Below are 24,604 nucleotides of genomic sequence, written 5' to 3' on the forward strand. Positions count from 1 at the left end.
CCAATAGGGATTCCCAAATGTCAAAAGAGTCCCCAATGGGGATTCCCATATGTCACAAAGATTCCCAAATGTCACCATTGAAATCCAATAGGGATTCCCAAATGTACAGTATGTTTTTTTCATACTTGCAAAGGTGCAATCAACTCAGGACCCCTCTAGCTGGTCTTGGGGCATGCTAAGACCCCCACACACCAAGGCACAAGACTGTACTTTGATAGGAAATGTCAAAAATGGGGATGCCCATTTGGGAATCTTTTTTGATTCCCAAATGGGACAGTATGGTTCTGGTACTTGCAAAGCTGCAATCAACTCAGGACCCCTCTAGCTGGTCTTGGGGCATGCTAAGACCCCCACACACCAAGGCACAATACTCTACTTTGATAGGAAATGTCAAAAATGTGCAATTTGTGAAAGATTCCCAAATGTCAAAAGAGTCCCCAATGGGGATTCCCCAATGTCAAAAGAGTCCCATATGGACGCCCCCCCTGCGAGTCCCAAGTGTCAGAAAGAGACCCCAATGTCACCATTCAAATCCAATAGGGAATCCCAAATGTACAGTATGTTTTATTCATAATTGCAAAGGTCCAATCAACACAGGACCTCTCTAGCTGGTCTTGGGGCATGCTAATACCCCCACACACCAAGGCACAAGACTGTACTTTGATAGGAAATGTCAAAAATGGGATGCCCATTTGGGAATCTTTTTTGATTCCCAAATGGACAGTGTGACCTATGTGACCTTTCTTAACATTTTCATGGCTTCATGACCCTTTCACTAAAGCTAGAAACTTGCAACCACTTCTAGGTTAAAGTGGACATTACAAACAACGTGTGGTGAGATTTTTGTGCACATTGGTCAATGGCAAGACCTTCAAAATGAGTTCCAAAGTTTGAATTTTAGTCAAGGATTCCCAAATGTCAGTGGTGTCCATTTGGGAATCTTTCATGGATAAATTACCCTTAATATTACACTAGGAACCCCATATTTCACACGCATAACAGGGACAGTGTCTACTATCATAATGTGAAAGAATAAACTGCCCAAGTCCTTCAGAAAAAAAAATTGCCTTGTTGGAGAAACCAAGGTCTGTATGGTGTCAGGATCATAGCCCCTGACACCATCTGTACAGCTTGATCAGATTGAAGCAACTTTTTTTCTGAACATGCAATCATGCTGATTTTTTAATATGTTGTTACCACACTCAAATGGAGCAGGACGGTCTTTGATCGGACCCGCTAGGAGCTAGCATGCCTGCATGGGAACACTGACAATTTTGATGTGGGATGCCCATTTGGGAATCTTTCTTGATTCCCAAATGGGACAGTATGGTTCTGGTACTTGCAAAGGTGCAATCAACTCAGGACCCCTCTAGCTGGTCTTAAGGCATGCTAAGACCCCCACACACCAAGGCACAAGACTGTACTTTGATAGGAAATGTCAAAAATGGGATGCCCATTTGGGAATCTTTTTTGATTCCCAAATGGGAGAGTATGGTTCTGGTACTTGCAAAGGTGCAATCAACTCAGGACCTCTCTAGCTGGTCTTGGGGCATGCTAATACCCCCACACACCAAGGCACAAGACTGTACTTTGATAGGAAATGTCAAAAATTGGGATGCCCATTTGGGAATCTTTTTTGATTCCCAAATGGGACAGTATGGTTCTGGTACTTGCAAAGGTGCAATCAACTCAGGACCCCTCTAGCTGGTCTTGGGGCATGCTAAGACCCCCACACACCAAGGCACAATACTCTACTTTGATAGGAAATGTCAAAAATGTGCAATTTGTGAAAGATTCCCAAATGTCAAAAGAGTCCCCAATGGGGATTCCCCAATGTCAAAAGAGTCCCATATGGACGCCCCCCCTGCGAGTCCCAAGTGTCAGAAAGAGACCCCAATGTCACCATTCAAATCCAATAGGGATTCCCAAATGTCCAAAGAGTCCCCAATGGGGATTCCCATATGTCACAAAGATTCCCAAATGTCACCATTGAAATCCAATAGGGATTCCCAAATGTACAGTATGTTTTTTTCATACTTGCAAAGGTGCAATCAACTCAGGACCCCTCTAGCTGGTCTTGGGGCATGCTAATACCCCCACACACCAAGGCACAAGACTGTACTTTGATAGGAAATGTCAAAAATTGGGATGCCCATTTGGGAATCTTTTTTGATTCCCAAATGGGACAGTATGGTTCTGGTACTTGCAAAGGTGCAATCAACTCAGGACCCCTCTAGCTGGTCTTGGGGCATGCTAAGACCCCCACACACCAAGGCACAATACTCTACTTTGATAGGAAATGTCAAAAATGTGCAATTTGTGAAAGATTCCCAAATGTCAAAAGAGTCCCCAATGGGGATTCCCCAATGTCAAAAGAGTCCCATATGGACGCCCCCCCTGCGAGTCCCAAGTGTCAGAAAGAGACCCCAATGTCACCATTCAAATCCAATAGGGATTCCCAAATGTCCAAAGAGTCCCCAATGGGGATTCCCATATGTCACAAAGATTCCCAAATGTCACCATTGAAATCCAATAGGGATTCCCAAATGTACAGTATGTTTTTTTCATACTTGCAAAGGTGCAATCAACTCAGGACCCCTCTAGCTGGTCTTGGGGCATGCTAAGACCCCCACACACCAAGGCACAAGACTGTACTTTGATAGGAAATGTCAAAAATTGGGATGCCCATTTGGGAATCTTTTTTGATTCCCAAATGGGACAGTATGGTTCTGGTACTTGCAAAGGTGCAATCAACTCAGGACCCGTCTAGCTGGTCTTGGGGCATGCTAAGACCCCCACATACCAAGGCACAATACTCTACTTTGATAGGAAATGTCAAAAATGTGCAATTTGTGAAAGATTCCCAAATGTCAAAAGAGTCCCCAATGGGGATTCCCCAATGTCAAAAGAGTCCCATATGGACGCCCCCCCTGCGAGTCCCAAGTGTCAGAAAGAGACCCCAATGTCACCATTCAAATCCAATAGGGATTCCCAAATGTCAAAAGAGTCCCCAATGGGGATTCCCATATGTCACAAAGATTCCCAAATGTCACCATTGAAATCCAATAGGGATTCCCAAATGTACAGTATGTTTTTTTCATACTTGCAAAGGTGCAATCAACTCAGGACCCCTCTAGCTGGTCTTGGGGCATGCTAAGACCCCCACACACCAAGGCACAAGACTGTACTTTGATAGGAAATGTCAAAAATGGGATGCCCATTTGGGAATCTTTTTTGATTCCCAAATGGACAGTGTGACCTATGTGACCTTTCTTAACATTTTCATGGCTTCATGACCCTTTCACTAAAGCTAGAAACTTGCAACCACTTCTAGGTTAAAGTGGACATTACAAACAACGTGTGGTGAGATTTTTGTGCACATTGGTCAATGGCAAGACCTTCAAAATGAGTTCCAAAGTTTGAATTTTAGTCAAGGATTCCCAAATGTCAGTGGTGTCCATTTGGGAATCTTTCATGGATAAATTACCCTTAATATTACACTAGGAACCCCATATTTCACACGCATAACAGGTACAGTGTCTACTATCATAATGTGAAAGAATAAACTGCCCAAGTCCTTCAGAAAAAAAATTTGCCTTGTTGGAGAAACCAAGGTCTGTATGGTGTCAGGATCATAGCCCCTGACACCATCTGTACAGCTTGATCAGATTGAAGCAACTTTTTTTCTGAACATGCAATCATGCTGATTTTTTAATATGTTGTTACCACACTCAAATGGAGCAGGACGGTCTTGGATCGGACCCGCTAGGAGCTAGCATGCCTGCATGGGAACACTGACAATTTTGATGTGGGATGCCCATTTGGGAATCTTTCTTGATTCCCAAATGGGACAGTATGGTTCTGGTACTTGCAAAGGTGCAATCAACTCAGGACCCGTCTAGCTGGTCTTGGGGCATGCTAATACCCCCACACACCAAGGCACAAGACTGTACTTTGATAGGAAATGTAAAAAATTGGGATGCCCATTTGGGAATCTTTTTTGATTCCCAAATGGGACAGTATGGTTCTGGTACTTGCAAAGGTGCAATCAACTCAGGACCCTTCTAGCTGGTCTTGGGGCATTCTAAGACCCCCACACACCAAGGCACAATACTCTACTTTGATAGGAAATGTCAAAAATGGGATGCCCATTTGGGAATCTTTTTTGATTCCCAAATGGACAGTGTGACCTATGTGACCTTTCTTAACATTTTCATGGCTTCATGACCCTTTCACTAAAGCTAGAAACTTGCAACCACTTCTAGGTTAAAGTGGACATTACAAACAACGTGTGGTGAGATTTTTGTGCACATTGGTCAATGGCAAGACCTTCAAAATGAGTTCCAAAGTTTGAATTTTAGTCAAGGATTCCCAAATGTCAGTGGTGTCCATTTGGGAATCTTTCATGGATAAATTACCCTTAATATTACACTAGGAACCCCATATTTCACACGCATAACAGGGACAGTGTCTACTATCATAATGTGAAAGAATAAACTGCCCAAGTCCTTCAGAAAAAAAAATTGCCTTGTTGGAGAAACCAAGGTCTGTATGGTGTCAGGATCATAGCCCCTGACACCATCTGTACAGCTTGATCAGATTGAAGCAACTTTTTTTCTGAACATGCAATCATGCTGATTTTTTAATATGTTGTTACCACACTCAAATGGAGCAGGACGGTCTTTGATCGGACCCGCTAGGAGCTAGCATGCCTGCATGGGAACACTGACAATTTTGATGTGGGATGCCCATTTGGGAATCTTTCTTGATTCCCAAATGGGACAGTATGGTTCTGGTACTTGCAAAGGTGCAATCAACTCAGGACCCGTCTAGCTGATCTTGGAGCATGCTAATACCCCCACACACCAAGGCACAAGACTGTACTTTGATAGGAAATGTAAAAAATTGGGATGCCCATTTGGGAATCTTTTTTGATTCCCAAATGGGACAGTATGGTTCTGGTACTTGCAAAGGTGCAATCAACTCAGGACCCTTCTAGCTGGTCTTGGGGCATTCTAAGACCCCCACACACCAAGGCACAATACTCTACTTTGATAGGAAATGTCAAAAATGGGATGCCCATTTGGGAATCTTTTTTGATTCCCAAATGGACAGTGTGACCTATGTGACCTTTCTTAACATTTTCATGGCTTCATGACCCTTTCACTAAAGCTAGAAACTTGCAACCACTTCTAGGTTAAAGTGGACATTACAAACAACGTGTGGTGAGATTTTTGTGCACATTGGTCAATGGCAAGACCTTCAAAATGAGTTCCAAAGTTTGAATTTTAGTCAAGGATTCCCAAATGTCAGTGGTGTCCATTTGGGAATCTTTCATGGATAAATTACCCTTAATATTACACTAGGAACCCCATATTTCACACGCATAACAGGTACAGTGTCTACTATCATAATGTGAAAGAATAAACTGCCCAAGTCCTTCAGAAAAAAAATTGCCTTGTTGGAGAAACCAAGGTCTGTATGGTGTCAGGATCATAGCCCCTGACACCATCTGTACAGCTTGATCAGATTGAAGCAACTTTTTTTCTGAACATGCAATCATGCTGATTTTTTAATATGTTGTTACCACACTCAAATGGAGCAGGACGGTCTTGGATCGGACCCGCTAGGAGCTAGCATGCCTGCATGGGAACACTGACAATTTTGATGTGGGATGCCCATTTGGGAATCTTTCTTGATTCCCAAATGGGACAGTATGGTTCTGGTACTTGCAAAGGTGCAATCAACTCAGGACCCGTCTAGCTGGTCTTGGGGCATGCTAATACCCCCACACACCAAGGCACAAGACTGTACTTTGATAGGAAATGTAAAAAATTGGGATGCCCATTTGGGAATCTTTTTTGATTCCCAAATGGGACAGTATGGTTCTGGTACTTGCAAAGGTGCAATCAACTCAGGACCCTTCTAGCTGGTCTTGGGGCATTCTAAGACCCCCACACACCAAGGCACAATACTCTACTTTGATAGGAAATGTCAAAAATGGGATGCCCATTTGGGAATCTTTTTTGATTCCCAAATGGACAGTGTGACCTATGTGACCTTTCTTAACATTTTCATGGCTTCATGACCCTTTCACTAAAGCTAGAAACTTGCAACCACTTCTAGGTTAAAGTGGACATTACAAACAACGTGTGGTGAGATTTTTGTGCACATTGGTCAATGGCAAGACCTTCAAAATGAGTTCCAAAGTTTGAATTTTAGTCAAGGATTCCCAAATGTCAGTGGTGTCCATTTGGGAATCTTTCATGGATAAATTACCCTTAATATTACACTAGGAACCCCATATTTCACACGCATAACAGGTACAGTGTCTACTATCATAATGTGAAAGAATAAACTGCCCAAGTCCTTCAGAAAAAAAATTTGCCTTGTTGGAGAAACCAAGGTCTGTATGGTGTCAGGATCATAGCCCCTGACACCATCTGTACAGCTTGATCAGATTGAAGCAACTTTTTTTCTGAACATGCAATCATGCTGATTTTTTAATATGTTGTTACCACACTCAAATGGAGCAGGACGGTCTTGGATCGGACCCGCTAGGAGCTAGCATGCCTGCATGGGAACACTGACAATTTTGATGTGGGATGCCCATTTGGGAATCTTTCTTGATTCCCAAATGGGACAGTATGGTTCTGGTACTTGCAAAGGTGCAATCAACTCAGGACCCGTCTAGCTGGTCTTGGGGCATGCTAATACCCCCACACACCAAGGCACAAGACTGTACTTTGATAGGAAATGTAAAAAATTGGGATGCCCATTTGGGAATCTTTTTTGATTCCCAAATGGGACAGTATGGTTCTGGTACTTGCAAAGGTGCAATCAACTCAGGACCCTTCTAGCTGGTCTTGGGGCATTCTAAGACCCCCACACACCAAGGCACAATACTCTACTTTGATAGGAAATGTCAAAAATGGGATGCCCATTTGGGAATCTTTTTTGATTCCCAAATGGACAGTGTGACCTATGTGACCTTTCTTAACATTTTCATGGCTTCATGACCCTTTCACTAAAGCTAGAAACTTGCAACCACTTCTAGGTTAAAGTGGACATTACAAACAACGTGTGGTGAGATTTTTGTGCACATTGGTCAATGGCAAGACCTTCAAAATGAGTTCCAAAGTTTGAATTTTAGTCAAGGATTCCCAAATGTCAGTGGTGTCCATTTGGGAATCTTTCATGGATAAATTACCCTTAATATTACACTAGGAACCCCATATTTCACACGCATAACAGGTACAGTGTCTACTATCATAATGTGAAAGAATAAACTGCCCAAGTCCTTCAGAAAAAAAATTTGCCTTGTTGGAGAAACCAAGGTCTGTATGGTGTCAGGATCATAGCCCCTGACACCATCTGTACAGCTTGATCAGATTGAAGCAACTTTTTTTCTGAACATGCAATCATGCTGATTTTTTAATATGTTGTTACCACACTCAAATGGAGCAGGACGGTCTTGGATCGGACCCGCTAGGAGCTAGCATGCCTGCATGGGAACACTGACAATTTTGATGTGGGATGCCCATTTGGGAATCTTTCTTGATTCCCAAATGGGACAGTATGGTTCTGGTACTTGCAAAGGTGCAATCAACTCAGGACCCGTCTAGCTGGTCTTGGGGCATGCTAATACCCCCACACACCAAGGCACAAGACTGTACTTTGATAGGAAATGTAAAAAATTGGGATGCCCATTTGGGAATCTTTTTTGATTCCCAAATGGGACAGTATGGTTCTGGTACTTGCAAAGGTGCAATCAACTCAGGACCCTTCTAGCTGGTCTTGGGGCATTCTAAGACCCCCACACACCAAGGCACAATACTCTACTTTGATAGGAAATGTCAAAAATGGGATGCCCATTTGGGAATCTTTTTTGATTCCCAAATGGACAGTGTGACCTATGTGACCTTTCTTAACATTTTCATGGCTTCATGACCCTTTCACTAAAGCTAGAAACTTGCAACCACTTCTAGGTTAAAGTGGACATTACAAACAACGTGTGGTGAGATTTTTGTGCACATTGGTCAATGGCAAGACCTTCAAAATGAGTTCCAAAGTTTGAATTTTAGTCAAGGATTCCCAAATGTCAGTGGTGTCCATTTGGGAATCTTTCATGGATAAATTACCCTTAATATTACACTAGGAACCCCATATTTCACACGCATAACAGGTACAGTGTCTACTATCATAATGTGAAAGAATAAACTGCCCAAGTCCTTCAGAAAAAAAATTTGCCTTGTTGGAGAAACCAAGGTCTGTATGGTGTCAGGATCATAGCCCCTGACACCATCTGTACAGCTTGATCAGATTGAAGCAACTTTTTTTCTGAACATGCAATCATGCTGATTTTTTAATATGTTGTTACCACACTCAAATGGAGCAGGACGGTCTTGGATCGGACCCGCTAGGAGCTAGCATGCCTGCATGGGAACACTGACAATTTTGATGTGGGATGCCCATTTGGGAATCTTTCTTGATTCCCAAATGGGACAGTATGGTTCTGGTACTTGCAAAGGTGCAATCAACTCAGGACCCGTCTAGCTGGTCTTGGGGCATGCTAATACCCCCACACACCAAGGCACAAGACTGTACTTTGATAGGAAATGTAAAAAATTGGGATGCCCATTTGGGAATCTTTTTTGATTCCCAAATGGGACAGTATGGTTCTGGTACTTGCAAAGGTGCAATCAACTCAGGACCCTTCTAGCTGGTCTTGGGGCATTCTAAGACCCCCACACACCAAGGCACAATACTCTACTTTGATAGGAAATGTCAAAAATGGGATGCCCATTTGGGAATCTTTTTTGATTCCCAAATGGACAGTGTGACCTATGTGACCTTTCTTAACATTTTCATGGCTTCATGACCCTTTCACTAAAGCTAGAAACTTGCAACCACTTCTAGGTTAAAGTGGACATTACAAACAACGTGTGGTGAGATTTTTGTGCACATTGGTCAATGGCAAGACCTTCAAAATGAGTTCCAAAGTTTGAATTTTAGTCAAGGATTCCCAAATGTCAGTGGTGTCCATTTGGGAATCTTTCATGGATAAATTACCCTTAATATTACACTAGGAACCCCATATTTCACACGCATAACAGGGACAGTGTCTACTATCATAATGTGAAAGAATAAACTGCCCAAGTCCTTCAGAAAAAAAAATTGCCTTGTTGGAGAAACCAAGGTCTGTATGGTGTCAGGATCATAGCCCCTGACACCATCTGTACAGCTTGATCAGATTGAAGCAACTTTTTTTCTGAACATGCAATCATGCTGATTTTTTAATATGTTGTTACCACACTCAAATGGAGCAGGACGGTCTTTGATCGGACCCGCTAGGAGCTAGCATGCCTGCATGGGAACACTGACAATTTTGATGTGGGATGCCCATTTGGGAATCTTTCTTGATTCCCAAATGGGACAGTATGGTTCTGGTACTTGCAAAGGTGCAATCAACTCAGGACCCCTCTAGCTCGTCTTAAGGCATGCTAAGACCCCCACACACCAAGGCACAAGACTGTACTTTGATAGGAAATGTCAAAAATGGGATGCCCATTTGGGAATCTTTTTTGATTCCCAAATGGGAGAGTATGGTTCTGGTACTTGCAAAGGTGCAATCAACTCAGGACCTCTCTAGCTGGTCTTGGGGCATGCTAATACCCCCACACACCAAGGCACAAGACTGTACTTTGATAGGAAATGTCAAAAATTGGGATGCCCATTTGGGAATCTTTTTTGATTCCCAAATGGGACAGTATGGTTCTGGTACTTGCAAAGGTGCAATCAACTCAGGACCCCTCTAGCTGGTCTTGGGGCATGCTAAGACCCCCACACACCAAGGCACAATACTCTACTTTGATAGGAAATGTCAAAAATGTGCAATTTGTGAAAGATTCCCAAATGTCAAAAGAGTCCCCAATGGGGATTCCCCAATGTCAAAAGAGTCCCATATGGACGCCCCCCCTGCGAGTCCCAAGTGTCAGAAAGAGACCCCAATGTCACCATTCAAATCCAATAGGGATTCCCAAATGTCAAAAGAGTCCCCAATGGGGATTCCCATATGTCACAAAGATTCCCAAATGTCACCATTGAAATCCAATAGGGATTCCCAAATGTACAGTATGTTTTTTTCATACTTGCAAAGGTGCAATCAACTCAGGACCCCTCTAGCTGGTCTTGGGGCATGCTAAGACCCCCACACACCAAGGCACAAGACTGTACTTTGATAGGAAATGTCAAAAATTGGGATGCCCATTTGGGAATCTTTTTTGATTCCCAAATGGGACAGTATGGTTCTGGTACTTGCAAAGCTGCAATCAACTCAGGACCCCTCTAGCTGGTCTTGGGGCATGCTAAGACCCCCACACACCAAGGCACAAGACTGTACTTTGATAGGAAATGTCAAAAATTGGGATGCCCATTTGGGAATCCTTTTTGATTCCCAAATGGGACAGTATGGTTCTGGTACTTGCAAAGGTGCAATCAACTCAGGACCCGTCTAGCTGGTCTTGGGGCATGCTAAGACCCCCACATACCAAGGCACAATACTCTACTTTGATAGGAAATGTCAAAAATGTGCAATTTGTGAAAGATTCCCAAATGTCAAAAGAGTCCCCAATGGGGATTCCCCAATGTCAAAAGAGTCCCATATGGACGCCCCCCCTGCGAGTCCCAAGTGTCAGAAAGAGACCCCAATGTCACCATTCAAATCCAATAGGGATTCCCAAATGTCAAAAGAGTCCCCAATGGGGATTCCCATATGTCACAAAGATTCCCAAATGTCACCATTGAAATCCAATAGGGATTCCCAAATGTACAGTATGTTTTTTTCATACTTGCAAAGGTGCAATCAACTCAGGACCCCTCTAGCTGGTCTTGGGGCATGCTAAGACCCCCACACACCAAGGCACAAGACTGTACTTTGATAGGAAATGTCAAAAATTGGGATGCCCATTTGGGAATCTTTTTTGATTCCCAAATGGGACAGTATGGTTCTGGTACTTGCAAAGCTGCAATCAACTCAGGACCCCTCTAGCTGGTCTTGGGGCATGCTAAGACCCCCACACACCAAGGCACAAGACTGTACTTTGATAGGAAATGTCAAAAATTGGGATGCCCATTTGGGAATCTTTTTTGATTCCCAAATGGGACAGGATGGTTCTGGTACTTGCAAAGGTGCAATCAACTCAGGACCCGTCTAGCTGGTCTTGGGGCATGCTAAGACCCCCACATACCAAGGCACAATACTCTACTTTGATAGGAAATGTCAAAAATGTGCAATTTGTGAAAGATTCCCAAATGTCAAAAGAGTCCCCAATGGGGATTCCCCAATGTCAAAAGAGTCCCATATGGACGCCCCCCCTGCGAGTCCCAAGTGTCAGAAAGAGACCCCAATGTCACCATTCAAATCCAATAGGGATTCCCAAATGTCAAAAGAGTCCCCAATGGGGATTCCCATATGTCACAAAGATTCCCAAATGTCACCATTGAAATCCAATAGGGATTCCCAAATGTACAGTATGTTTTTTTCATACTTGCAAAGGTGCAATCAACTCAGGACCCCTCTAGCTGGTCTTGGGGCATGCTAAGACCCCCACACACCAAGGCACAAGACTGTACTTTGATAGGAAATGTCAAAAATGGGGATGCCCATTTGGGAATCTTTTTTGATTCCCAAATGGGACAGTATGGTTCTGGTACTTGCAAAGCTGCAATCAACTCAGGACCCCTCTAGCTGGTCTTGGGGCATGCTAAGACCCCCACACACCAAGGCACAATACTCTACTTTGATAGGAAATGTCAAAAATGTGCAATTTGTGAAAGATTCCCAAATGTCAAAAGAGTCCCCAATGGGGATTCCCCAATGTCAAAAGAGTCCCATATGGACGCCCCCCCTGCGAGTCCCAAGTGTCAGAAAGAGACCCCAATGTCACCATTCAAATCCAATAGGGATTCCCAAATGTCAAAAGAGTCCCCAATGGGGATTCCCATATGTCACAAAGATTCCCAAATGTCACCATTGAAATCCAATAGGGATTCCCAAATGTACAGTATGTTTTTTTCATACTTGCAAAGGTGCAATCAACTCAGGACCCCTCTAGCTGGTCTTGGGGCATGCTAAGACCCCCACACACCAAGGCACAAGACTGTACTTTGATAGGAAATGTCAAAAATGGGGATGCCCATTTGGGAATCTTTTTTGATTCCCAAATGGGACAGTATGGTTCTGGTACTTGCAAAGCTGCAATCAACTCAGGACCCCTCTAGCTGGTCTTGGGGCATGCTAAGACCCCCACACACCAAGGCACAATACTCTACTTTGATAGGAAATGTCAAAAATGTGCAATTTGTGAAAGATTCCCAAATGTCAAAAGAGTCCCCAATGGGGATTCCCCAATGTCAAAAGAGTCCCATATGGACGCCCCCCCTGCGAGTCCCAAGTGTCAGAAAGAGACCCCAATGTCACCATTCAAATCCAATAGGGATTCCCAAATGTACAGTATGTTTTATTCATAATTGCAAAGGTCCAATCAACACAGGACCTCTCTAGCTGGTCTTGGGGCATGCTAATACCCCCACACACCAAGGCACAAGACTGTACTTTGATAGGAAATGTAAAAAATTGGGATGCCCATTTGGGAATCTTTTTTGATTCCCAAATGGGACAGTATGGTTCTGGTACTTGCAAAGGTGCAATCAACTCAGGACCTGTCTAGCTGGTCTTGGGGCATGCTAAGACCCCCACACACCAAGGCACAAGACTGTACTTTGATAGGAAATGTCAAAAATGTGCAATTTGTGAAAGATTCCCAAATGTCAAAAGAGTCCCCAATGGGGAGTCCCCAATGTCAAAAGATTCCCATATGTACGCCCCCCCTGCGAGTCCCAAGTGTCAGAAAGAGACCCCAATGTACGCACCCCTGCGAGTCCCAAGTGTCAAATGATTCCCGGGTGGGCGCAGGAGTGGACGATTCCCCAATGTCAAAAGAGTCCCAAATGTCCCCATTCAAATCCAACAAGGATTCCCAAACGGACAAATGACACCCCGGTGTACGATTCCCCGGTGTCAGAAAGATTCCCCGGTGTCAGTCCCCGGACGACCCCGGAGTGCCCTCCGGTGGCCGAGCCCGGCGGTGCTGATTCCCAAGTGGGCGAAAAATCGGTTCCGTGTCTGAGGCCGTAACGGGAAGTTATAACCGTTTGCCAGATAGGCTATATCTCCAGTGTAGAAGTTGGTAGCTACTCAGAACCACCACCTACCCCCACTAATTCCTAGGCTAGCTTTCAAATGAAACCATCCGTGAAGCTCTACGACGTTCCGTTAATTTTGCCCATTTTCTGGCAAACGGTTATAACCAAAGTTATAACCGTTTGCCAGATAGGCTATATCTCCAGTGTAGAAGTTGGTAGCTACTCAGAACCACCACCTATCCCCACTAATTCCTAGGCTAGCTTTCAAATGAAACCATCCGTGAAGCTCTACGACGTTCCGTTAATTTTGCCCATTTTCTGGCAAACGGTTATAACCAAAGTTATAACCGTTTGCCAGATAGGCTATATCTCCAGTGTAGAAGTTGGTAGCTACTCAGAACCACAACCTACCCCCACTAATTCCTAGGCTAGCTTTCAAATGAAAACATCCGTGAAGCTCTACGACGTTTCATTAATTTTAACATGTAAACCTATGGCGGTTGTACACCGACCTATGGCGGCTGTACACGCCTGTTTCTCCAAACTGGTGCATGATAGGAGGCTATCGCTCGGTGGTGTTAAAGTACCAAGTGTTGACACTAACATACTGGAATATCAGCCTCCTAGCTCTCCGTTAAGTGTGGAAATAAAGGAATGTACAGCCGCCATATAAACCTATTGGCACTGTACGCCTTTCCCGTACGGCCTACAAACATCCCACAGATATGAATCAAAACTTAGATTGCTCTAGAGTGTCCAAGGACCAACATATTTCAGCGTCAGCCCCCAAGATTAAGTGGTTTTCTTAATTGATCAAAATGATCAATTCTTGCACAGAAGGGTGTTGTACTCTTAGAGCCTGACAGTGTCCTGGGTCAAATTTGGAGACAATTAAGGATTTTTTTTTTCTAGAGGGGTTAGCTGAAATTTCTCTGCACAGTCTCGAAGGACACTCACTCATGACCCACTGACCCGATTCTGAGGCCGTCTAGTGCTTTCAGAACCCCCTCTGTACAGTAAAACAATGTGCGTGTACAGGCGCCATAGGAATTCGGCGGCTGTACACATTCTCCCTAAGTCGCTTCCCGTAACCCGACCGAAGGTAGCAGAGACGAAAGCTCTGCACATTCTGCAATGGCAGGGCATGCTGAGTAACTGACCCGAGTACTGTGTCTGTACTTTGCATTTAAAGGTCCTCAGGGAGCTGTGACCTTTGTTTCAAAAGGTCATGTGTACAACGGCAACAGTTTCAATGGTGAGGACATTCCTATGGCGGTTGTACACATCATCTTTTTAATTTTTAAAGGTGTTGTCAAAGCAGTAGGAGGCTGATCTCAGAGTATGTTCATCCCACCCTTTGGTACTTGAGGACCCCCGCTTTATAGCCTCCTAGCCCCCACCGCTTTGGAGAAATTTGGCGTGTACAGCCGCCATACATTCCTATGGCGGCTGTACACATCATCTCCAAATTGACAGGGGCTAGGAGGCTGATATGGCAGTATGTTTATGTCTCCATGGTGTACTGTTACTGTGCATAGGTTTCGAGCAAATCGGAGCAATTTTAATTTTAAAATGTAAACCTATTGCTGTTGTACACGAACTCTGTGCGCCTGTACACGCCTGTGTACTGTAGCGTATTAAAAGAAATCGAGCGGTCCGATCGGTCCGAAACCCGTACGGCCCTTTGTCCTCGAGGTGCCGATCACGCACGCCGGATTTCGTGCCGAACGGACCGCTCTGAATACCCCGTTCTCTTATTGGCCCATATGGGACGCTCCGATTGGTCCGCCGTACAGAGGGCCCATAGGCCCCGAGGGCCTGATCACGCTCACCGAAGGGCGTGCCGATCGGAAAACTTTGAAAATGGAGCTCTCTGATTGGTCCGAAACTCCGCACGCCGTTAGGCCACGGTCGGGCCTCCACCCTGACCGGACGTCAGCCCGATCGGTGGGGGTCAAACTCAAAACCGGCCCGAGACACTTTTGGCCACCAAGGGGCTCATCGGCGCCCTCCGGAGGGCGCACGGTTCGGATTTGGCGAGGCCACGCCCAAAAACGGCGTCCCGAGAGGTCGCGCGGTCTGGGACGCCGTTTTTGAATGAAAAGTGCCTGGGCTGTACACTCGTCCAAGGAACCTGCCTGGGTTGTACACCATTTGGGCCATTGTACTGTAAATCCCACTTCTGGACATGATCGCTACTCAAATGGACAACAAGTGTCCCATTTGGGCCATTGTACTGTAAATCCCACTTCTGGACTGAATCGCTACTCAAATGGACAATACGTTTCCCATTTGGCCCAGTGAAGAGTAAACCTCCCTTCCGGAGAGTTTACTCTTCTAGTCTAAAGTTTCCAACTTGATTAATGATACGTGACTGCCATCAGGTGGACTTAACACGTCGGTACAACAAAATAACCCAATTGGACAAATGTTTCCCAAAGACCCCCATGCAGCGCATGCCAAAGTGACGACCCCAAATCATTTGGGGACACATTTGTCCACCGTCAATGCAAATAGATACCCAAATGGACGGAACGGGGGAAGCATTCCCCCAATCGGTCCACGGACCGATTTTTGTCAATTTGGGAAGCATTTGGGAAGCAGCAATACCGACCGCGCCACCAGAGGGCGCCGTCGACCGTCCACCCGGGAAGCATTTGTCACTTCGGGTTTCCCAGGGGGCTGTCCGCGAGGGAAGCATCTGTCCACTTGGCAAGCATCGTCCGTCCACGAGGGAAGCATCGGTCCACTTGGCAAGCAATCGTCCACGAGGGAAGCATTGGTCCACTTGGCAAGCAATCGTCCACGAGGGAAGCATCGGTCCACTTGGCAAGCAATCGTCCACGAGGGAAGCATTGGTCCACTTGGCAAGCAATCGTCTGTCCACGAGGGAAGCATTGGTCCACTTGGCAAGCAATCGACTGTCCACGAGGGAAGCATTGGTCCACTTGGCAAGCAATCAACTGTCCACGAGGGAAGCATTGGTCCACTTGGCAAGCATTGTCTGTCCACGAGGGAAGCATTGGTCAACTTGGCAAGCATCGACTGTCCATGGGGGGGTGCCTATCCTACACCGGGGAAACCTTTTTCCATGTGGTGTACAGCAATGCACATTAGTGAGAGGGGGTTTTAGCACACACTTAGAACAGCTACAGTGGTATTGAGTTTAGTGTACCTTTGCAAAACCCAGAACCACACTGGACATCCCAAATTGGATACTTACTATCAATGTACTGAAACAAATCTGAGATATGTTTCATAACAAAAGCTGCTCTACAAGGCTCTCCTTGTCCCATTCTTAAGGGACATTCCTGAAAGGATATAGGAATGCAGAGGGTTTACAGAACCAGTGCTCTACATGCTAAATCTGTGTTCCGAGTTGAGGGTTTGGTGCAGGTTTCAAGCCATTCTGACAATTTCTACATGAAATATGATCATTTGAAGGGTGTCCATTTGAGAAGCATTTCCCATTGAAAACATTTTCAATGCAAAAGTACCCCAAAATGACAGTTGTGTGGCACTGGCATGCTCGGTCCCAGCAGGTCCAAACCAAGCCTACTGTACTCCACTTGGGTCTGGCAACAACATACTAAAAGATCAGAGCTCACGCATGTTCAGAAAAAAAATGACTCCAATCTGACCAACTATGAAAGAGGGTGTTGCGGGCTATAAGCCTAACAGTGTCTTCGCCTAGATTTCTCAATTAAACAATCTTTTTTCCCCAAGGGACTTGGAGAGTTTTCACTTCACATGACTATAGTAGGCCATGTCCCCGCTCTGTGTGTGAAATATGGGATCTCTGAGGCTTCAGAAAGTCCTGTAATGTAATATTTAATGTACACAAAACTGTTCCCTAATGGACACAGTGTCATTTTGGGAAACCTGGCGACCTTGCAAACTTTGAGGCTCATTGTCAGTGTCTTGCCATGCACCGATGGGCACAAAAATCATGTCACACATTGTCCTCGAAGCCAACTTTAAAGCAGAAAAGGAATCAAGTGTCTAGTTGTAGCAGAAAGGTCATGACCACCATGAAATGTTGTAAAGGTCAACCGCAATGTCAATTCGGGAAACAGAAACGCTTCCTAAATTGACGTCAATTCAGGAAACATTAATGCTTCCTTAACTGACATCACCAAATTGGACACTTCCTTTCAAAGTACAGCCTTGCACTTTACTGCGTGAGTGTTTAAGCACACCCTGAGACCAGCTAAGCTGGTCCTGAGTTGATTGGACCTCAGGAAGACCCAAACCACACCTTGACCTTATGGCAAATGGACGCCATCAATTTGGACACTTCCTATTAACTTAGAGTCTTGCGCCTCGGTGTATGGGGGTTCTAGAATGCCCTGAGACCAATTAAGCTAGCCCTGAGTTGATTGGATTTCAGGAAGTGCCAAAACCACACCTTGCCCATTCGGGAACCCATAAAGTATCCCAAAATGACAGTTGTGTGGCACTGGCATGCTAGGTCCCAGCAGGTCCAAACCAAGCCTACTGTACTCCACTTGGGTCTGGCAACAACATACTAAAAGATCAGAGCTCACGCATGTTCAGAAAAAAAATGACTCCAATCTGACCAACTATGAAAGAGGGTGTTGCGGGCTATAAGCCTAACAGTGTCTTCGCCTAGATTTCTCAAATAAACAATCTTTTTTCCCCAAGGGACTTGGAGAGTTTTCACTTCACATGACTATAGTAGGCCATGTCCCCGCTCTGTGTGTGAAATATGGGATCTCTGAGGCTTCAGAAAGTCCTGTAATGTAATATTTAATGTACACAAAACTGTTCCCTAATGGACACAGTGTCATTTTGGGAAACCTGGCGACCTTGCAAACTTTGAGGCTCATTGTCAGTGTCTTGCCATGCACCGATGGGCACAAAAATCATGTCACACATTGTCCTCGAAGCCAACTTTAAAGCAGAAAAGGAATCAAGTGTCTAGTTGTAGCAGAAAGGTCATGACCACCATGAAATGTTGTAAAGGTCAACCGCAATGTCAATTCGGGAAACAGAAACGCTTCCTAAATTGACGTCAATTCAGGAAACATTAATGCTTCCTTAACTGACATCACCAAATTGGACACTTCCTTTCAAAGTACAGCCTTGCACTTTACTGCGTGAGTGTTTAAGCACACCCTGAGACCAGCTAAGTTGGTCCTGAGTTAATCGGACATCAGGAAGTAACTTAACCTCACCCTGACCATATGGCAAATGGCAGCATCAATTTGGACACTTTTTATTAACTTAGAGTTTTGCACCTTGGTGTGTGGGGGTTCTAGCATACCCTGAGACTAGCTACAGTGGGCTTGAGTGTAGTGTACCTTTGCAAAAACCAGAACCGCAATGTCAATTCAGGAAACAGAAACGCTTCCTAAATTGACGTCATTTCAGGAAACATTAATGCTTCCTTAACTGACATCACCAAATTGGACACTTCCTTTCAAAGTACAGCCTTGCACTTTACTGTGTGAGTGTTTAAGCACACCCTGAGACCAGCTAAGCTGGTCCTGAGTTGATTGGACATCAGGAAGTACCCAAACCACACCTTGACCATATGGCAAATGGACGCCATCAATTTGGACACTTCTTATTAACTTAGAGTATTTTACCTTGGTGTGTGGGGGTTTTAGCATGCCCTGAGAATAGCTACAGTGGGCCTGAGTGTAGTGTACCTTTGCAAAGACCAGAACCGCAATGTCAATTTGGGAAACAGAAACGCTTCCTAAATAGACGTCAATTCAGGAAACATTAATGCTTCCTGAACTGACATCACCAAATTGGACACTTCCTTTCAAAGTACAGCCTTGCACTTTACTGTGTGAGTGTTTAAGCACACCCTGAGACCAGCTAAGCTGGTCCTGAGTTGATTGGACATCAGGAAGTACCCAAACCACACCTTGACCATATGGCAAATGGACGCCATCAATTTGGACACTTCTTATTAACTTAGAGTATTTTACCTTGGTGTGTGGGGGTTTTAGCATGCCCTGAGACTAGCTACAGTGGGCCTGAGTGTAGTGTACCTTTGCAAAGACCAGAACCGCAATGTCAATTTGGGAAACAGAAACGCTTCCTAAATAGACGTCAATTCAGGAAACATTAATGCTTCCTGAACTGACATCACCAAATTGGACACTTCCTTTCAAAGTACAGCCTTGCACTTTACTGTGTGAGTGTTTAAGCACACCCTGAGACCAGCTAAGCTGGTCCTGAGTTGATTGGACATCAGGAAGTACCCAAACCACACCTTGACCATATGGCAAATGGACGCCATCAATTTGGACACTTCTTATTAACTTAGAGTATTTTACCTTGGTGTGTGGGGGTTTTAGCATGCCCTGAGAATAGCTACAGTGGGCCTGAGTGTAGTGTACCTTTGCAAAAACCAGAACCGCAATGTCAATTTGGGAAACAGAAACGCTTCCTAAATTGACGTCAATTCAGGAAACATTAATGCTTCCTAAACTGACCTCACCAAATTGGACACTTCCCCCCTTTCAAAATGAAAACCGCTTGATCTTGGGGGCTGACGCTGAAATATGTTGATCCTTGGACACTCTAGAGCAATCTAAGTTTTGATTCATATCTGTGAGATGTTTGTAGGCCGTACGGGAAAGGCGTACAGTGCCAATAGGTTTATATGGCGGCTGTACATTCCTTTATTTCCACACTTAACGGAGAGCTAGGAGGCTGATATTCCAGTATGTTAGTGTCAACACTTGGTACTTTAACATCACCGAGCGATAGCCTCCTTTACCGCACCAGTTTGGAGAAACAGGCATGTACAGCCGCCATAGGTCGGTGTACAACCGCCATAGGTTTACATGTTAAAATTAATGAAACGTCGTAGAGCTTCACGGATGGTTTCATTTGAAAGCTAGCCTAGGAATTAGTGGGGGTAGGTTGTGGTTCTGAGTAGCTACCAACTTCTACACTGGAGATATAGCCTATCTGGCAAACGGTTATAACCAAAGTTATAACCGTTTGCCAGAAAATGGGCAAAATTAACGGAACGTTGTAGAGCTTCACGGATGGTTTCATTTGAAAGCTAGCCTAGGAATTAGTGGGATGAGGTGGTGGTTGGGAGAGGCTATGACCTTGCACTCTGGAGATATTGCCAACCTAACCCTAACCTAACCAAAAAGCACCGCATAGACAATGCATTGGGTTAGAGTTAGGGTTATAACAAATATCGCAAAATTAACGGAACGTCGTAGAGCTTCACTGATGGTCTCATTTGAAAGCTAGCCTAGGAATTAGTGGGATGAGGTGGTGGTTGGGAGAGGCTATGACCTTGCACTCTGGAGATATTGCCAACCTAACCCTAACCTAACCAAAAAGCACCGCATAGACAATGCATTGACATGTATAGACAATGCATTGACATGTATCGAAAAATTTACGGAACGTCGTAGAGCTTCACGGATGGTCTCATTTGAAAGCTAGCCTAGGAATTAGTGGGATGAGGTGGTGGTTGGGAGAGGCTATGACCTTGCACTCTGGAGATATTGCCAACCTAACCCTAACCTAACCAAAAAGCACCGCATAGACAATGCATTGACATGTATAGACAATGCATTGACATGTATCGAAAAATTAACGGAACGTCGTAGAACTTCACGGATGGTCTCATTTGAAAGCTAGCCTAGGAATTAGTGGGGGTAGGTGGTGGTTCTGAGTAGCTACCAACTTCTACACTGGAGATATAGCCTAACTGGCAAACGGTTATAACTTTGGTTATAACCGTTTGCCAGAAAATAGGCAAAATTAAGGGAACGTCGTAGAGCTTCACGGATGGTTTCATTTGAAAGCTAGCCTAGGAATTAGTGGGGGTAGGTGGTGGTTGGGAGAGGCTATGACCTTGCACTTTGGAGATATTGACCCGTACACTCACCATGCAAACCTATTGCGGCTGTACACCGACCTATGCCGGCTGTACACGCCACATTTCTCCAAAGTGGTGGGGGCTAGGAGGCTGTAAAGCGGGGGTCCTCAAGTACCAAAGGGTGGGATGAACATACTTTGAGATCAGCCTCCTACCCCCAGCCACTTTGGAGATATTGACCTGAGACAGGCGTGTACAGCCGCCATAGGTCGGTGTACAGCCGCAATAGGTTTGCATGGTGAGTGTCCAGGCCAATATCTCCAAAGTGGCTGGGGGTAGGAGGCTCATAATGTAACCTCAGCATCCTCTTACCATAAGGGACAAGCCCTCCGAATACCGTAAGGATTGGAGAAAGTTGAATTTTACCCTCTCGGCTGCTCTAAGTCAATTTTGAGATTTTGAGATTTTAGTCAAAAATTCAAATTGCTCGGATTGCCTCGAAACACAGCACACTCAAAGAGTACCATGGAGGTATGAACATACTGCCATATCAGCCTCCTAGCCCCTGTCACTTTGGAGATATTGACCCGTACACTCATAATGCAAACCTATTGCGGCTGTACACCGCCCTATGGCGGCTGTACACGCCTGTCTCAGGTCAATATATCCAAAGTGGCTGGGGGTAGGAGGCTGATCTCAGAGTATCTTCATGCCACTCCTTGGTACTTGAAGACCCCCGCTGTACAGCCTCCTAGCCTCCACCGTTTTGGAGAAATGTGGCGTGTACAGCCGCCATTGCTTTTGTACACAAACCTATGGCGGCGGTACACGCCACATTTCTCCAAAGTGGTGGGGGCTAGGAGGCTATAAAGCGGGGGTCCTCAAGTTCCAAAGGGTGGGATGAACATACTCTGAGATCAGCCTCCTACTCCCAACCGATCGTGAGAAACGGCCGCGTACAGCCCCCACATGTCAGTGTACACGGGTCAATATCTCCAAAGATTCTTGGTCTAGGAGGCTGATATGGCAGTATATTCATGTCTCCATGGTGTACTGTTACTGTGCATAGGTTTCGAGCCAATCCGAGCAATTTTAATTTTAACATGTAAACCTATGGCGGTTGTACACCGACCTATGGCGGCTGTACACGCCTGTTTCTCCAAACTGGTGCATGATAGGAGGCTATCGCTCGGTGGTGTTAAAGTACCAAGTGTTGACACTAACATACTGGAATATCAGCCTCCTAGCTCTCCGTTAAGTGTGGAAATAAAGGAATGTACAGCCGCCATATAAACCTATTGGCACTGTACGCCTTTCCCGTACGGCCTACAAACATCCCACAGATATGAATCAAAACTTAGATTGCTCTAGAGTGTCCAAGGATCAACATATTTCAGCGTCAGCCCCCAAGATTAAGTGGTTTTCTTAATTGATCAAAATGATCAATTCTTGCACAGAAGGGTGTTGTACTCTTAGAGCCTGACAGTGTCCTGGGTCAAATTTGGAGACAATTAAGGATTTTTTTTTTCTAGAGGGGTTAGCTGAAATTTCTCTGCACAGTCTCGAAGGACACTCACTCATGACCCACTGACCCGATTCTGAGGCCGTCTAGTGCTTTCAGAACCCCCTCTGTACAGTAAAACAATGTGCGTGTACAGGCGCCATAGGAATTCGGCGGCTGTACACATTCTCCCTAAGTCGCTTCCCGTAACCCGACCGAAGGTAGCAGAGACGAAAGCTCTGCACATTCTGCAATGGCAGGGCATGCTGAGTAACTGACCCGAGTACTGTGTCTGTACTTTGCATTTAAAGGTCCTCAGGGAGCTGTGACCTTTGTTTCAAAAGGTCATGTGTACAACGGCAACAGTTTCAATGGTGAGGACATTCCTATGGCGGTTGTACACATCATCTTTTTAATTTTTAAAGGTGTTGTCAAAGCAGTAGGAGGCTGATCTCAGAGTATGTTCATCCCACCCTTTGGTACTTGAGGACCCCCGCTTTATAGCCTCCTAGCCCCCACCGCTTTGGAGAAATTTGGCGTGTACAGCCGCCATACATTCCTATGGCGGCTGTACACATCATCTCCAAATTGACAGGGGCTAGGAGGCTGATATGGCAGTATGTTTATGTCTCCATGGTGTACTGTTACTGTGCATAGGTTTCGAGCAAATCGGAGCAATTTTAATTTTAAAATGTAAACCTATTGCTGTTGTACACGAACTCTGTGGCGCCTGTACACGCCTGTGTACTGTAGCGTATTAAAAGAAATCGAGCGGTCCGATCGGTCCGAAACCCGTACGGCCCTTTGTCCTCGAGGTGCCGATCACGCACGCCGGATTTCGTGCCGAACGGACCGCTCTGAATACCCCGTTCTCTGATTGGCCCATATGGGACGCTCCGATTGGTCCGCCGTACAGAGGGCCCATAGGCCCCGAGGGCCTGATCACGCTCACCGAAGGGCGTGCCGATCGGAAAACTTTGAAAATGGAGCTCTCTGATTGGTCCGAAACTCCGCACGCCGTTAGGCCACGGTCGGGCCTCCACCCTGACCGGACGTCAGCCCGATCGGTGGGGGTCAAACTCAAAACCGGCCCGAGACACTTTTGGCCACCAAGGGGCTCATCGGCGCCCTCCGGAGGGCGCACGGTTCGGATTTGGCGAGGCCACGCCCAAAAACGGCGTCCCGAGAGGTCGCGCGGTCTGGGACGCCGTTTTTGAATGAAAAGTGCCTGGGCTGTACACTCGTCCAAGGAACCTGCCTGGGTTGTACACCATTTGGGCCATTGTACTGTAAATCCCACTTCTGGACATGATCGCTACTCAAATGGACAACAAGTGTCCCATTTGGGCCATTGTACTGTAAATCCCACTTCTGGACTGAATCGCTACTCAAATGGACAATACGTTTCCCATTTGGCCCAGTGAAGAGTAAACCTCCCTTCCGGAGAGTTTACTCTTCTAGTCTAAAGTTTCCAACTTGATTAATGATACGTGACTGCCATCAGGTGGACTTAACACGTCGGTACAACAAAATAACCCAATTGGACAAATGTTTCCCAAAGACCCCCATGCAGCGCATGCCAAAGTGACGACCCCAAATCATTTGGGGACACATTTGTCCACCGTCAATGCAAATAGATACCCAAATGGACGGAACGGGGGAAGCATTCCCCCAATCGGTCCACGGACCGATTTTTGTCAATTTGGGAAGCATTTGGGAAGCAGCAATACCGACCGCGCCACCAGAGGGCGCCGTCGACCGTCCACCCGGGAAGCATTTGTCACTTCGGGTTTCCCAGGGGGCTGTCCGCGAGGGAAGCATCTGTCCACTTGGCAAGCATCGTCCGTCCACGAGGGAAGCATCGGTCCACTTGGCAAGCAATCGTCCACGAGGGAAGCATTGGTCCACTTGGCAAGCAATCGTCCACGAGGGAAGCATCGGTCCACTTGGCAAGCAATCGTCCACGAGGGAAGCATTGGTCCACTTGGCAAGCAATCGTCTGTCCACGAGGGAAGCATTGGTCCACTTGGCAAGCAATCGACTGTCCACGAGGGAAGCATTGGTCCACT

Source organism: Borostomias antarcticus, assembly GCF_949987555.1.
Source record: "Borostomias antarcticus genome assembly, contig: scaffold_69, whole genome shotgun sequence".
Classification (NCBI taxonomy): Eukaryota; Metazoa; Chordata; class Actinopteri; order Stomiiformes; family Stomiidae; genus Borostomias; species Borostomias antarcticus.